We start from the raw sequence: 16,922 nt of genomic DNA, 5'->3' as shown, positions 1-16,922 counted from the left end.
CACCACCCACCAGACAAAGACTATTCAGCCTTCTCCAGGGAGCTTTCTCTGTGTTAAATAGTACCAATCCCAATGCCACTAAATCTTGTTGGTTGTGTTTAGCCTCTGGTCCTCCCTATTATGAGGGGATGGCAGTAATGGGAACTTACAATAATACCACCAGTCATGATCCCTGCAGCTGGAGACGTAGCCACACATTCACCCTCACTGAAGTGTTGAGCACAGGCACATGTGTAGGAAAAGTGTCTCCGAGTCATCATCATCTGTGTAATGAAACCCATAAAAGCCCCAAGACTGAACTAACTTATTACCTGTCACCTGGTCCTAATAAGTGGTGGGCTTGCAGCACCGTATTGACCCCCTGTGTGTCAACGTCGGTGTTTAATGAGACCAGAGACTATTGCATCTTGGTACAGTTAGTGCCTAGAGTTATTTACCATCCCACAGAAAATTTTGTTGATGAGTTTGACAAACGGCCGACTCACCTCCACAGGGAACCTGTGACTATGACTTTGGCCATGTTTGGGGGAGTGGGAGGAATAGCGGCAGGAATTGGAACTGGCGCTGCTGTCCTAGATAAGGTGCCCCGCTATTACAATCAGTTAAGAGAAGCCATGGACACTGATATAGCGGCCCTGGAGCAATCCATTACTAAGTTAAAAGAGTCCTTAACATCTCTGTCTAAGGTGGTTCTCCAGAATCGTAGGGGATTAGACTTGCTCTTCCTTAAAGAGGGAGGATTGTGTGCTGCCTTAAAAGAAGAATGTTGCTTTTATGTAGACCACGCTGGAGTAATTGAAGACTCCATGAGCAAGTTAAGAGACAGACTAGAAAAGTGGAAGCGAGACCGAGAAGCACAGACTGGGTGGTTTGAAGGCCTTTTTAATAGATCCCCTTGGTTAACCACCCTCATCTCCACTCTGATGGGACCTTTAATAATTTTGCTTTTGTTGCTGACATGCGGCCCACTGATTCTTAATAGGTTGGTGACCTTTGTTAGAGGAAGAATCAGTGCAGTCCAGCTGCTGGTGCTGAGACTACAGTGCCAGTCCCTGAAAAACCTCGAAGAAGAGGTTGGAATGTAGTTCTAAGATTAGAACTAATGACTAGAAGTGGGGAATGAAAGAATGAAAAGATTCATGAAAGCTTCTAGGCTGACACCCAACATGGACCTCACTACTGACAGAAAGTAAAAGTTTAACTTGCTCTATTGATTTAGAAAATGTTTGTGCACAATGTTCTGACCGTTCTCTGAACCTGTGTTTGCCAATGTTCTGACCGTTCCTTGAACTCATGTATTTGCCGACCGCTGTAGCCCACTGCCAAGTGATGCTAATCTGGTTACTGGGCTGAAATCGGAAAATTTCCCCAACAACTTCAGATAGGGCCAATCCTGAGTTGCCCCACTTATCAGCCATTAGCCAATAGAGTGGCATCACTCCTGTGCCTGTGCACAAACCTTCCTTGTACCCCTCTTGTGAAATCACCTTAGATTAGGAATTGTTTGCTTAGAAACATGTGATTTGGAAATCCCCTACTTTCCCCTTCTCCTTTCCCCCTTGAGGGCCCATAAAAGGAGGGCTCCATTTCACTTCTGGGTCAACTCCTCTACCCCTGCATGGGATACGAGTCGTCCCCAGAGCTCTGACTTTCCCTGAATAAAGCCTCATGTGATTTGCATCAAGCTTGGTCTCTCGTGAGTTCTTGGGGGTCCGAGACTATCCTGAGACTTGAGGGGTCTTTCAGTGACAGTGTGTTCTATTTAAGAATCTGAAATCATTTTGTTAAAAGTGAGTTCTTGCCACACTTTAGTTCATCAGTTTGTGGTAGTAAATATTTAATCTCAAATTAAGGTTTCTACCCTGCTTTTGACCAGTCAGTTCCCAGATAAAAGACACAACACTTTTATATTTATAATAGCCCTTTATAGCATTAGAGCTGGGCTGATATCTACCCTCTAAACTATTAGTTTTTTATCTCCCTACCAATAACCTCAAGTTATGACTTGACATGTTCTGGATGGGCGGCTCTTACTCCAATTGCTCAGCCCACATGTCCAGTTCTTGTTTTTTTTTTTGTTTGTTTGTTTGTTTGTTTGTTTTTCAAGACAGAGTTTCTCTGTATAGCCCTGGCTGTCCTAGAACTCACTTTGTAGACCAGGCTGGCCTTGAACTCAGAAATCTGCCTGCCTCTGCCTCCGGAGTGCTGGGATTAAAGGTGTGTGCCACCACGCCCAGCTATATGTCCAGTTCTTAAAATCCCTTACCTCATGGCATCTTCCTTTGGTCCTCCTCTAACCCCGAGTCCAAGAACCCCAAGCCGCACATATCTCTCTTTTTCCCAGCTGCTGGCTGTAGGCATCTTTCTTCACCAATCAAGGATAACTTGGGGGCAGGGGGAAGGTTACCTAGTGTCACTTGGGTTTACTATGGATTCTCTCATCCCTGGGGGCTGCCAGGTCTTGGAGACCACTGTCTAGCATAACAATTTAGCAAAAGACCAAACCTCAACAGCTATGGTCAAATATCTAACCAGAAGTAACTTAAGGGAAGGTTGATTTTTGGCTGACAGTTGAGGGATGCAGCCCATCACAGCAGGGAGGCATGATTGTGGGGACATGAGGTCGTATTCTTACCTGGAACAGGAAACCATGTAACTATGAGGAAACAGAGACTAAATAGGAAGTGGGACTAGACTATCAAACCTCGATGACCTTACCCACAGTAACTGATTTTCTCCATTCCCATCTTCCAAAACTTCCACAACTTTCTAAGCTTAGGAGCCTAAGGGCAGGAGGAGTTTTTTTCATGTACAAGACACAATGGGCTAAGCATGTCAGAGTATTTTGAAAGAGGAACATTTGTAAATGGAGTTTAGTAAACTCAATTAGTTATTAATATGACCTTCCCAGCCCCCCAATAATCAAGGCAGAGTCCTATGGATTTTTTTTAAAAATCAGCTCTAGCAACATTACTGGTGTATTACCCATAATCTATATTTCTATTCACTAGACTACTTCCCAGCTGCATTACCCAAGGGACTTGTTCTTTGAATCCCACCCACATGACTCCAGCAGTTCATCCTGGGAGGGTATTTTACTCAGGCATGTGCTCCTGGTCCATCACTTATAATGGCGACATCTTGGTCCCTCTATCTCCTTCCTACTTCATTTTCTTTCCTCTCTACCTGTGACCCCCAGCTAGGTAACTGAAAACCCAGCTATCTCCATTTCCCACCCCCCAGTCTAGCCATTTTTATTTAATCAATAGTTTTAAATTAGGAAACAAGGTTTACACAACAAAAGCTGGTGCATGGGAATGTGCTGATCCTGAGACAACCAGATCTCAGAGTACAGAATTTATCATTTGAACACATATCAGCACTAGACCATGTTGCAGGAAATATTAAAATGAGAACATCAAGTTCCCGCACTACACCCACCTACTCTCAGCCCCGTAGGTGTTTGGTCGACCTATTCTTAACTCGTGGAGACTCTCTGACTCAGCTCCAAAGTCTCTCTACCCAGCTCGCTAAGTTCCTACTGATGGGTCTCTACCACACCAGCCCCATGCTTCAAAACCCCCACAGCCTTTGTGGTGCACATCAGGCAAACCCATGCTTTGCCGCATATCTTTTTCTCTTGAACTCTGACAAGCTGCCTCGTGAAGGAAAACACAACACAAACTTAGTTCAGAAACAACAGTAACTCAATCTCTGGGCACAACAACTAAAATCTTAATCTTGTAAGTCTTATTAAATCTAAGTCCTCTGGTGGTGAATCCTGATGGATCCATCATTGAAAATGAGAGACACTAGTCATTACATCTTGTCCTCATGCTATCCCCATCCAAAAGACCCTCTCTCCTTCCTGCTTCCTCTCTTCCCCTATCCAACCCAAAAGTCCCTCCTACTTGTCCATTGATTGGCTCCTTTATTCATTAGGGGTGTGTTTACAAGAGGTCACCTGAGTATATGACTCACTCCTTGTCCCCAATCCCTCCCAACAGACTGGAATTAACTTCAAAATACAAACAGCACTAGGCCCATCCACGACAAGACCAACCCCTAACACTTCCCCCCTTCTTGTCTAAATAAAAAGGCTCTTTCTCTTACAATAATAAATGACATACAGTAGGAACAAATATGAAACAATTATGAAAATCATCAAGTGAGAATTACATTTAAAGTCCAGTCTATCTGTATTTGGCATCTTTGGATAAAGTATTCTATTATCTATCCTATTTGGGTGAGTTTAGTGTTTCATACCTAAATTATTTTCTATTATAACTTGTACTAACGTAAAAACATATTCTTAGATCCTAAACAATGTAAACTTAATTGTGAGCTTATAAACATCTAGTCTTCTACCCCATCTGAGATTTGAGAAGGAATAAATATTACCTCAGTATGCAGGAAGTGCAGCCAAGCAGTGTCTTAAACTAAGAAATGACTGAGGATCTTGCTGCCTGAACAGTCCCCCAGAATTTCTTTAAAATATTGGAGCATCTACCTTCAGCATCCTGGTCCAAAATATGTGCCAGATCTTTAATGAAGCAGGAATTTATGAAGCTGCTTACCCTGTATTGGCAGAGTTCAGCAGTTGACTTTCCTCCATCATGTTTGCCCATTTCAGACAACATTTTTTCCAGTGGTCAGAGCAATGGTAATTTTTGCCTAATGACAGCCTTCCACATTTGAAGCAACTCCATATGGAGGATTTCTGATGCTCTTGTCTTCTTCCAAGTTGAATGGGTTGCTGCAGGCTTAGATTTTTCAAAACCTATGTTAATAATGGTTCTTACATGTTTTAACCTCCCTTCTAGCCCACCACCCACCAGAGGTAGTGGAAAGGAAAGGTTAATAGAGCAAAGATGTATGTGGGCTGTTTAGAAATAGTTCTTTAGAGGTGTTTCCAATCTGTTGTCAGGATATAAGCAGTTTAGTTCACTCGAATCAACAGCAGTAGCTCAATCCACTCACAAACACTATTCACGGATCAGCACTGTCAGTTCAATCCAGAAGAAACTGCAAGGCTCCGCCAATCAGCCCATGCCTGTGGAAGTGGCAAGAAGCTGCAGGAATATCACAAAAAGTTCTTTGGTGAGTTTTTCTCTCCAAATCATGACAAAAATGATCAGAAAAGAAGACAAATCAGTGAAGACCAGCATCAGCAAAGTCCATCGAAGACCAGCAAAAGGTTGCAAGGTGAACCCATGCCAGAGCATTGTCCACTGTCTGTTGGATTTTACTTATATTCTTTATAAACATTATGTGTCCTCTCAAGCATCTGCTCCAGTAAAATACCACATGCCCCTTTTCTAGGCAGCTTCCAGAAAAATTCCCTCCCATGTATCTGCTTCAGCAGAATATCCTCTCATAAGAGAGTCTCCCCCCAAAATCATATGACATAACTGATTCTCCAAAGAAACCAGAAATTTCCACTTCAGGATGCTGTCAGGAGCTGACATGTATTAATGTTTAAAAAGGCCTTATGGTAATAATAAGAAAACTTTAAATGTTATATTCTGTAAGTCTCTGAGGTTTTGGGGAAAAAAAAAATCTATCTATCCACAGTATATCTGAATAGGCAAACTTTGTTTGTTTGGGTTTTTTGGCTATTTACTATCCATTCAAACTAGGAAGCTTATTTTACGATAAACTAGTCTAGTATCTAACATGACCATGAGTTTGATTGCCTGATAACCAACTTGTATTTTTTAACTGTCCTAAACAGTTTGTAATAGCAGTTTTTAAAGAGACTAGCTTTATATTACACCTTCAATTGAACTGTACAGAGTATTGATCCAATACCTTTTATAAGAATTGAAACATATATAAAGTAAGTTGTAGCAAAAATAACCTCAAATCTTGTATAAATGTATAAAAATCTATACTAATGCTTCAAAATATAACCTTGATATATATCAATATTAAAAATCATACCAATGTAACAAAATATGAACTTAATATGTATCAGTATATAAGTATGACATTATTGATTATTAACTGCCCTTTGGTTTAAGACTAGATTCAATAATTGATTCCATATTCCAATTTTTCCTATTCTATTCCTATATCCACCTTTTTTCTTTTCAACCTCTTTTCCCCTACACAAGAAAGAAGAATAGAAAAAAAAGAAAAGGAAACAGAGAATTCCTTAAGCCTGACCTCTTATACCTTGTTTTCTCCTTGGTCAAAACCATTTAACAATCAACCCTTTTATAATGGCAAGCATCCATCATCTGATAAAACAGTGAACAACCAAAACCTACCCATCTCACCTTGAGGGAATGGTGTGCTGTGCCCTCAAAGCTCCTTCCTGTTGATTTGGAGCTAAGTATTTCTTTAGGGGGCCCAAGAAGGTTGGAAAAATGGATGGCCTTAAGAAAGCTAGATCTGTTGTCCAGTTTCTGTACGCTCAGAAAGTTTAGGCATACATGAAGTCTTGACTGGATCAGTCTGTAAGGCTGGATGACTTGAGGTCATCTGGGGTCAGCAGCTTTCTTTGAAGCTGTTCTGGAAGCAAGTCTTTTGAGGAAACAGCACTGAAGCATTCTGAGGTAAGATCAGTCAGGAAGCTGGAACAGCACCCCGGAGGGTGAATCTTGTCAGAGCTGTTTTTCTGGTTTTTATTTTCTGTGAACATATAAGTTCTCACAAGCAATATGCAGTTTTGTATTGACATATATGGAATGTGCACGGTACACAGCTCAGTTAACAAAGATTCTTCGTTCTTTGAGCAAGTAAAGGCATCTGTCTTTCTTAAGGTACTTTGGATTGTAACCAAACTGCAATATACATTTTTATGTGCCCTTCTGGAGAATGGCATGATAAGTCCTGAAAACTTTGTAGCCAACAAGTGTTATTGACTACACACAGATATTCCTGTCTTAGCTGGTCTCAGAGCTAATCCCATATAGAGTACCAGCATATACATACTATCTTGTTTCTCTCTTGTTCCTTTTGATTATTTTTTCTTGTCTGTAACCAAGAGCTTCAGAGGGTCTCCTTCTGTCAAATCTTAGTTCCAATAATTCAGGTGGAAGACATAGCTTTTCTCTTCCTGTTGGGACAAATGTAAAATCTCCCCACACACAACATTGTAGGCAGCCGATGCCTAAAAGATGGCACCCGTTTCTGGTACACCGTGGCTGTAAACAACACCACTGCGCAGGTGCTAGCCTGAATCTGGCACCAACCCCTCCCGAGCGGGTGCATGCAAATTAAGGTGCTGGCAGATTGACCAATCCCAGGAGAACACAAAGCTTTTCCCTGAGCTGGGGTGTATATAAGGAGTCCTCCCTGGGTTCCCGGGGTTCCCGTAGCATCGAGGCGTTCCTGCAATAAAGCTGTTGAGAAGAATCCGACCGTGTTGCGTTTTCCTTGCGGGACGAGGTGGGCGCAACACAACATACCTCCTCTTTTCCATTTTGGAATTAGAATTTCTATAGGCTAATCTAATTCAGCAGTCCTTTTAAAAGTCCATTGCTTTTTAACAGCTGTGGTACCTGTCTCATTGAATTTTTAAAATTTCAAAGTCAGTAGAGGACCACTAACCTACCCTTGGGATAAGCATCCTCCCCACCTTGTTCTATAACATCTCCCTTAAATTTCTGTTAGATCTCTCCATAATGGCTTCACGTGTAGGACTGTAAGCTGTATTTGGAACAGGCTTTATGCCATACTGTTTATGAAATTGCTGTTTTCTAATGGATACACATACCTAAGCATCATCAGCTTTGATCAACACAAACAAAGACAGTCACCACCTATCTCTAACAAATGAGTAATCTCGGAATCATCTCTTTCTTTAAAAAAAAAATATTTATGTTATTTATATGAGTACACTGGAGCTGTCTTCAGACACACCAGAAGAGGGCATCAGATTCCATTACAGATGGTTGCAAGCCACCATGTGGTTGCTGGGAATTGAAATCATGACCTCTGGAAGAGCAGTCAGTGCTCTTAACCACTGAGCCATCTCTCCAGCCCTCTTTTGTGCATCAATAGCATGATGCATTAAAACATAAATGTATCTCAGTTCTCCAAACTCCAAAAAATAAAACATATTCCATTGTATGGCTTTGTTTTAAGGTAGCATCATTAAATAGAATTTGGATTCTTAACTCAATATATTGTATCTTTATGGGCTGCCATATTAATTCTTTAAGCCTTTGTAGATTTTTCTTATCTGGGACAGCCTCTTTTGGTTTTACTGTTTAAGTTCCAGATTGGATTCCTCTGAAGGTTCCCTATTTTGATTCAAAGAATCTTCCAGCCTCTGTTTTATGGTCTTCAATCTAGCATCTAATACCTCAGTCTCTTTTTGTCTGAGTCTGTCTTATTGTTTCTTTCCCTATGTTTTGTCTCTGATATCTCAGCCTTTTCTTTAGTCTGATTTATAATTTCTTAAAAAGTTCTCTAAGCCTTGTTTCCAGATTTCATTTTGCTTTACCTCTGATATTTTTGCATTTTTGTAGTTTGATTTATAAATTTTCAAAAAGAATTTTTCTAGGACTCTTTTTACTCTGAGAAGATATAGGAAACCAATATTATTAAGGTAAAAATGAGAATTATTAATGTGATAATAGTCATAACCAGTAGTATGTCAGTTTCAGTGTCTTTTTCCTTTATTTTCTTCTTTGAACCATTTAAAAGCACATCAGATAAACTACAGAACCTTTGTGTTACTGTGTTCCCACTTTTATCATAGAAATATTTAAATTTTTCCTTAAGGATTTCAATTTACCAACTTTAAACAAAATCTTACCAGTTCAGAACTTTGGGCTTTTCAGTCCCATTGCAGCTCTGGGAAAATGTCCCTCTGTCATGTGTGTCCCTCTGTCCTTCATGTTTCAGGCTGCTCAGGCCAGAATGCATCTCTGTCTGTTAATTCTCCCCCTTTGACTCAGTTCAGCCCTCATCCTAACTCTGACTTTACAGTGGCCTGTGTTCCCATGGTTGTCTTGGGCCCATGTGTCTCCCTGGGTTGGGCTGCTGTTTGCCAGCTCATGCCAAGCCTTTCTGTATGTTAGGCCCCTGCACAACTGCAGGCTTTCCCGTGGGCATACATTGGTTTCCCATGGGCTGCACCATGCAGGCTCAGGGACCCAGCTGGGTGCTGTTTGGTCCCTCTGCCGTGCCTGGGAATGCCTGAGGCTCAGGTTAGCAGTTTCTGGCTTTGTTACTCATCATGGGCTGTGTTCTGAGGCTCTGGTTCCCTCAAGCCCCCTGTGGTCCAGAACTTTTAGGTAAAGCCTGAATCTACTGTCCTAATCTTGGATTATATGCTCCATGTTGGGTGTGCCCAGCTCTATCTCCTTCAGTAATTGTCCGTAGCCACCTTTATTTAACCAGTGGTTTTTAATTGGGTAGCAAGGTTTGCACAACAAAAGCTGAAGCAATCAGATCTTGGGATACAGAATTTAACATTTGAATACATGGCATCATCAGACCAAAACCCACAAGCATTCATGTTTGCAACTTGAAATTACATGGATGCCTAGTTAACTACTGTCAACCTGACTGGTGGTCTGAATGAAGACGATCCCCAGGTTTGAATATGTGGTCCTCAGTTGGTGGAACTATTTGAGAAGGATTAGGAGGTGTGTCCTTGACTCATACTTTCCAGTGTGCCTCCCTCTCTGCTTCCCGTTTGCAGGTCACGATGTGAGCTCATAGTTGCTGTTCTGCCCTTGTGCCGTCATTCTACCAATACAGACTCGGAAACCATAAGCACAATTAAGCCCTCTGAGATCACTAGCCAGATTAAATATCTTCCTTCATAAATTGCCTTGCTCCTAATGTTTTTGTCACAGCAATATAAAAGTAACTAAGACACTGGCACAACTGGGCTGGTGAGATGGCTCAGCGGGTAACAGCACTGACTGCTCTTCCAGAGGTCCTGAGTCCAAATCCTAGTAACTACGTGGTGGCTCACAACCACCTGTAATGGGATCTGATGCCCTCTTCTTCTGAAGACAGCTACAGTGTACTTATGTATAATAGTAAATAAATCTTTAAGAAAAAAAAAAAAAAAACACTGGCACAACCTAGAGACATCTTTTAAAATGTCTCAATTGAGCAATTATCTTTATCACAGTGATACATAAACATGTGCATGATAGATTGTCTTGATTTTCTTCATGCATGTAGGAAAGCTCATCCTATTGTCTGAAGGACCATTTCCTCTGAAAATGTTCTTGGATGGGCTGGAGAGATGCCTTAGAGATTAAGAGCACTGACTGCTCTTGCAGAGGTCCTGAGTTTAAATCCCAGCAACCACATGGTGGCTCACAACCATCTGTAATGGGATCTGTTACCCTCTTCTGGTGTGTCTGAAGGCAGCTACAGTGTACTTACACATATTAAATAAATAAATAAATCTTTTTAAAAATGTTCTTGGACAATAAAAAAACAAAAACAAACAAAAAAACCCAACTATATGAGTATGAGCCAGCTTAGATGATAACAACTATAACACATCCAGCAACCAAAACTGCCTACCCCAACCTAAGGGTCTAGGACAATGGTCTTATATATATTTGCTTCCTGCTGAATTGGGATAAAGAATTCCTGTTTTGGAACCCCAAGGGAAAAATAGTTAGTTTGAAAAAAGCTCGCCCAGTCTGTGTTTATCCTGTTGTGTGTTGTCTTTCCAGTCCCTGGATTTTCCAGGGTCTGTGATCAATAAGGCAAAGATCAGCAAAGATGTGAGACCAAGAAGCATCGCACAGTTAGCTCTATAATTAAGCCACTCTCACAGTCTGTTGAGTCCTGTTTATACTCCCTCCAAACATCATGTGTCCTCCATGGGTCTTGCCTCACCACAAGTCTTGACTCAGCATGTAAGTCTTTTAGCGAAACTCCAAGTGAGTCTGTCTCAGCTGATATCACTTTGTCAATCCGGCCCCATTCTGCAGAAGTAGCAAGAAGCTGCAGTATAACACCAAACGTTTGTTTGTTTGTTTGATGAGTTTCTCTCTATGGAGTCCCAACAGATGCAGCTCAACTACACAATGTAAGGTGGACCAATACATGCGTGTCCTTAGCAAAGAATCGTCATTACATGTCCTTTCATGTGCTTGCTTTAGCAAAACATCCTTTCACCTGTGTCCACTTCAGGTAAACACTCCTTCAAGTGTTTACCCTACCAAAACACCATCTGACACAACTGACTTCCCAAAGGTTCCTTAAGTTTCCACTTCAACTGGGGCTCTTCAAGCTTTCAATAGTCTGATTGCTCTCATGCATTTGGTATTTGCATTTTTAAATGCCAATATTTCTATCGATGACTGTCTGGTTTCAGGGTCTAATCTGGCTCTTTTCACAGCTGAACCCAACCTCTGTAAGAATTCTGTAAAGGCTTCACCAGACCCCTGTATTATTTTAGTAAATGTAGTGGATTCCCCACCCTCTGGCCCCAGGATCCTCAATTATATCCCAAGCTCTTAAAGCTGCAGCATGATATTGCTCAGTTGCACCATCATTAGATTGGATTTGTTCTTATAGGTCAGCATAACTCCCTTCACCAAGCAGCTGCTCTTTAGTAACATTTACCCCACTTGCTATATTTTGTTGTTCTGTTTTCATGGTGGCTTCATTGCCTCTACCATGACAACCATTGTAATTGCTGTCCAGCTTCTAGAAAAGCTAACGCCAATCCCTTCCAATCTTGTGGGATAACCCTATGCTGTGTGCTTAGCATTTAGCAGTTATTTAACAAAAGAAGAATGTAAGCTATATCATATAACAACCTCTTTAAAATGCTTTAGATCTAGCATTTCTATCAGATACCAGGTCAGTTCATTATAGGCAGAACCACCATCATTAGCACACATATGTTGTACAAAGACTGGGAAGACTGAGGAAGCTGTGTAGGTCCAAGAAATCCTCTGGTGATGCACTTGGCTGAACACCATCCAGTTGTATCTTCCCAATCCCCTACTCTTCCCGGCCCCTAGTTTCACAGAGGTGTTCTGGGTGCTTGGCAGGGAGTGTGTGTGGAGTAGGGCCCAGCAGCCGTTTACCATCCAGTCTAGTTTGCTTCCAGCTTTCATCATGCATTTTTCTCCTTCCATTTTTTGGGGGAGGGGTCCTCTTTGTTTTCCAAATACTTCGACCTCTGTCAGCAAACTCTCTAAGTGCATAGTCAACTCTGCAATCTTCTCTAACAGAAGAGAATTGTTAGGTTTCTCCTTAAAGTTTTTCAAAATAGTATACATGAAAATTATGAAGCAAAATAAAAACAATCCTCTTCTGGGAGCAAGGCAGGAGACCACCTAGTTGCCATTTCACCAATCTCCTTAAGCACCATTGCTAACCCCTCATAACCTGCCGTTTCCTCTACATTAGAAGCAGTTACCCATTGTGCCTAAACCACGTTGGGCATCACCTGCTGGATTCCATTTTTCAAAAAAAAAAAAAAAAAGCCTACTTTTAATAAGGTTTCTTAAATTCTTTAACCTGTCTTAAAACCCACCACCCACCATAGGTAGTAGAAAAGAAAGGTTATTTGAATTCAGGGGAAACGGACCTGTTTAGAAATAGTTCTTTGGAGCAACTCCAATCTGCATTGACAGGATATACACCAACAGTCCAGGTCAGTCGCATCAGGACAGCAAACACAAAGCAGCAGCGGTGGCACAACACAGCAGAAACAGCCAGGTCTCTGCTGAATCTGCACAAGTCAGCAGGAGCGACCAGCAGGGACGCTAGACGTTCTCTGCCATGCTGCTCTCAACAAAGTGAAGACCAGCAAAGTCTCAAGACCAATGAAGCACTGCCACGCTAGCTATGCAAGCCCCTCCCACGTGAAGCACTGCCACGCTAGCTATGCAAGCCCCTCTCTCGTGAAGCACTGCCAAGCTAGCTATGCAAGCCCCTCTCACGGTCTGTTTAGTCCTATTTATCCTTCCTCCGAACATCACATGGCCACCCATGTGTCTCGCCTCAGCAAAACAACACATGAGTCTGTCTTAGCAAAACTCCACTGTATCATCTGACACCACTCTGCCAATCGGCCCGAGTCCGAGGAGGAAGTAACAAGAAGCTGCCAGAAGTTTATGTTGCATTTCTATGAAGTCATGAAATAAAAGAAAAAAACTTGGGCCATATCCAAAGCTTCCTCATGTTCCCTCTATGCTTAGATTTTCATAGACACACCAATTCTTTGATGTATGTTAAGGAGTGAGCCATATCTGTAGGTCCTCCCATGCTAATGACTTACGTGAGGTTTCTTACCGGTGTGGGTTCTCTGGTGTTGAGCAAAGATGGAAGCGGAATAAAAGCATTCCCAAATCCTTTACAATTGAAACGTTTTTTACTAGTATGAATTTTCTGGTGTTGTGTAAAGTATCCACACATTTAAAAGGCCTTTCTGTAGCCCCTAAGCATCGCACCTCAAAAGCTATCAAAGCTGCGGAAGGCTCCTCCTTTCCATTCCATCCTAAGGTCAAGATGAGATGCCCCCCGCCCCCGCCCAACCTTGGAGCTGTCAAAAAATGGTGGCTCCTGTCAAAATGGCAGCCTTCGCAGGAGTTGTCTGCAGTGGCACATCTTTCCTCCTCAATAGGAACTGCCCGCCCACCAGGACCTGTCCATGGTGATGATACCGTCTTTCCTGCCTCAGCCTACAACCCTGATGAAATACCGCTGCAGGAGCTGTCCACAAAGTCAGGCTCACCTCTCAGGCCTCCCAGAGCAGATCCATAGATATGGCACCTCAGCCAAAGCCAAAGCCAGGAGGGACTTTCCACCCTAAGCATCGCACCTCAAAAGCTATCAAAGCTGTGGAAGGCTCCTCCTTTCCATTCCATCCTAAGGTCAAGATGAGATGCGCCCCCCCCCAACCTCGGAGCTGTCAAAAAATGGTGGTATGGGGCCGTGCAGGGAAAGGGGATGGGGGGGGGGGGAAGCCCCTAATCCCTGAACAGGAAACCCCACCAATCTCTGACTTCCCCAAGCTCAGGACTTGAAATTCCACCAATCCTCAATCTGGAAATCCCCACCCTGAAAAGCCTCCTCAGATATCCTAGAGAAGACCCGCCCTTTAATTCTCTGTTGCTCACTCCTGGAAGCAGAGGCAGCCACTCCTAGATTCCTTCCTCTTTATCATGGGCTCTCCAAATATTCTCTTTCATGAGATTTGCTGCCTGTTTTGACTCTTTCATGGAAGAAGGCAAGAAGAAAAGAAGCAACAAAAAGAACACAAGAAGCAAAGGGAAGGAGCGGGGCTGTGTGGGACCGTGAATGGCAGCTTGGTCCCTAGTTGAGCTAAGGTTTAAAACCCCAGAGACCCTGAAGGGATGGTAGGCATTTCGCCTGCTTCTGGCACCAGGTCCCTGTCTCCACCAGTCACGTAAAGGCAATGCCCTAAGCTCCTCCACAGGTACAGGACGTGACCTGTGGTCATGTAGGCTCAAGACAGATCTCCATTTTTATGAGTTATTTAAAGGCCTGGAGGGCTTAGCCAATAAGCTTTCCTTCCCAGACACTCCTTGCTGCAAATGGTATTTAACCTGTTTCACTCAGCTACTTTTCACCATGACAATAAATGCCTTAAAACCACGAACTGCCTCTTTTCATCGGGATCCACCATGAGAAGCCTTGGAGAAGGCCTTCACCTATGGAGCCACAGTCTAGTCTCCCATAGAAGGCCTCTCTGCATTCCCAGTCACAGTTGCCACCAAGCCAAGCTCGAGCCCACAGCTGCTGCCAAGTCAAGGACTCTCTCCCTGTGGGACCAGCTGGAGCTACACACACACACACACACACACACACACACACACACACACCTGTCCCAGGCTAGGTCCAGCCTGCAGGGCCTCGCTCCATTCTCAGGTCTTCTGCGACTCCCAGCAGCACCTGGATGTCCGAGAGCCTGAGAACCATCGGTGCCTCAGACTGCACTTCCCCACCCCTGGAGCCATGTCCCGGGCCTGTCTGGTGATGGTGTAAATAAACATGGTAAATAAACATAGTCAACTTCCTGCGTCCTGCCTCCCTGAGTGGCTGAGGCCTGTGGTGGAGCAGATGCTGGGCCCCAATATCCCTACAGGGCTGAGGCTCCTGGTCCTCAGCTCAGCTGGGGACATCCTCCCCTGGGAGCTGCAACTCTTCTGTTGAGGAGGCTTCCTCTCAGAGCTATGAGGTTCCTCAGCTCCCATGTCTCAGGATGCCCTTCCACTGCCCTTCCTTTTACAGAAGCTGAAAATAATAAAAATAATAAAGCAGTTACATTATTGGGTGGGTGTCACTGAGTCGGGGTTAATCAGAACTTATCTTCCAGGGACTGGAGTCAGAGACAATTGGTTGGTGGGTACCAAGATGGTTGCACAGTATAAACGAGCTTCTTTAGTCATAACAACTGGATGCTGTCTGTTGGGGTTTACAGAGCAGGGACTCTGAGACTTGTACGAATGAGGCTGGTCCACCAGCATCCCATGCCTCCCACTGTTAACAATGCTGTGTCTTCTTGCTGAAAAACTTCAACTAGGGATTAGCTTATGTCTTCCCTCTCACAGACCTTTCAGTGTCAGCCCCAAGAAGTCAACGTGAGGAGAATGAGTGGCGAAAACAGTAAGGAACTTAGGTGGGTCACTGACACATAGAACTACAGCAGCCCAAGCAAAGACTTGCCCCCAAGGCCTGTAATGTCACCCACTGGTCACAGCTTCTCACTGTGCTTGCTATTCAAAAGAAACATCCCAGCCCTTCCCATATCCCTCTTTCCTCTCTGTCTTTCTCTTCCAACCCCTTCTCCTCCTTTCACACACACGCACGCGCTCACGTAAGCGCGCTCCCGCACATTCCTTCACACAGACACACAAAGTGCTCCTGTGCTCTTCACGAACCCACAGGCCTACATTCCAGTAACAACTGGCGGCTTCTCCATGTCCAAATCAGGAACTCCAAATTTGAAACATTTGTTTAGAGCCTTCCTCCTGTCACCGCCCTTGGATTTAGGTTGAATTCATTTTGCCGAGCACTGAGAACCCTGCGGGGTGTTTGGGGACTGGGACTGACCAGTAAATTGCCTGCACCCGTTGTTTTCTGGGAAATGTAGTTCAAACCGAGGATTCCAAGCCGCAGTGACTTATGGGGAAAAAAAAACAAGCCAGAGCACCAAATCCTCCTTCGTGTAACCCCTGCCACAGTATCTAAGCCGGTTCACGGAGAATTCCTCTGGGGTAGATGTCTAGAAAGGGTCCCAGGAGGTCCCGGAAAGACCAGGAACCTAGAAATCCAAAAAGCTGAATCTGGGTTTCAGGCTGCCGGTGAACCTAGATCTCGTGAGCGAGATATTCTCTCTCTCTCTCTCTCTCTCTCTCTCTCTCTCTCTCTCTCTCTCTCTCTCTCTCTCTCTCTCTCTCCCTCCCTCCCTCCCTCCCTCCCTGTCTCTCCCGGAGACAGTCTTCCTAATAAGACTGTGCTTCCACAACAACAAAATCAACCAACAATAACAAAATTCACCAAGAGTTGAGGCACAGTGGTGCATACTTTTAATCACAGCAAACAGAAGGCAGAGACATGGGCCAGAGTTTGAAGCCAGTATGATCGACATTGAATTCTCATTATATGAGTGAGAATATATATATATATATATATATATATATATATATATATATTCTCACTCATATGGAATAATTTTATGGAATTACATATATATGTAATTCCATAAAATTTGATCCAACATATATGTTCATGATAAATGTTCATGATTGGCCCAACATAAGTGCTTGGAACAGAACAGACGATGCTCTTAAGAACGGAACCATCTCTGTTTACTTTCCTTTATGGACACAGGTTGTTAGGTAACCTTGGCTTCAGACTTGTTATGTAACCGAGGCTGGCATTAAAACTCTTGATTCTCCTGCTTCTGCCTCCTGAGTGCTGGGATTACAAACATGCAATGCTCAGCC

General features: G+C 43.3%; 1 long non-coding RNA gene across 1 annotated transcript; it reads right to left on the bottom strand.

Moving 5' to 3' along the window:
- Window positions 1-10,631: 10,631 nt before the first annotated feature.
- Window positions 10,632-15,265, bottom strand: LOC147003350 (uncharacterized). Its single transcript, XR_015047758.1, has 3 exons — window positions 15,239-15,265; window positions 14,796-14,943; window positions 10,632-12,169 (listed from the first exon to the last, which is right to left on the bottom strand). It is a non-coding gene; the product is annotated as an uncharacterized LOC147003350 (long non-coding RNA).
- Between the last annotated feature and the right edge of the window lie 1,657 nt (window positions 15,266-16,922).

This window comes from Mus caroli, unplaced genomic scaffold (genome assembly GCF_978045245.1).
Source record: "Mus caroli unplaced genomic scaffold, Mus_caroli_1 scaffold_8, whole genome shotgun sequence".
Taxonomy (NCBI): domain Eukaryota; kingdom Metazoa; phylum Chordata; class Mammalia; order Rodentia; family Muridae; genus Mus; species Mus caroli.
The sequence above is the reverse complement of the archived record's forward strand: the minus strand, read 5'-3'. Positions and strand labels throughout refer to the sequence as shown.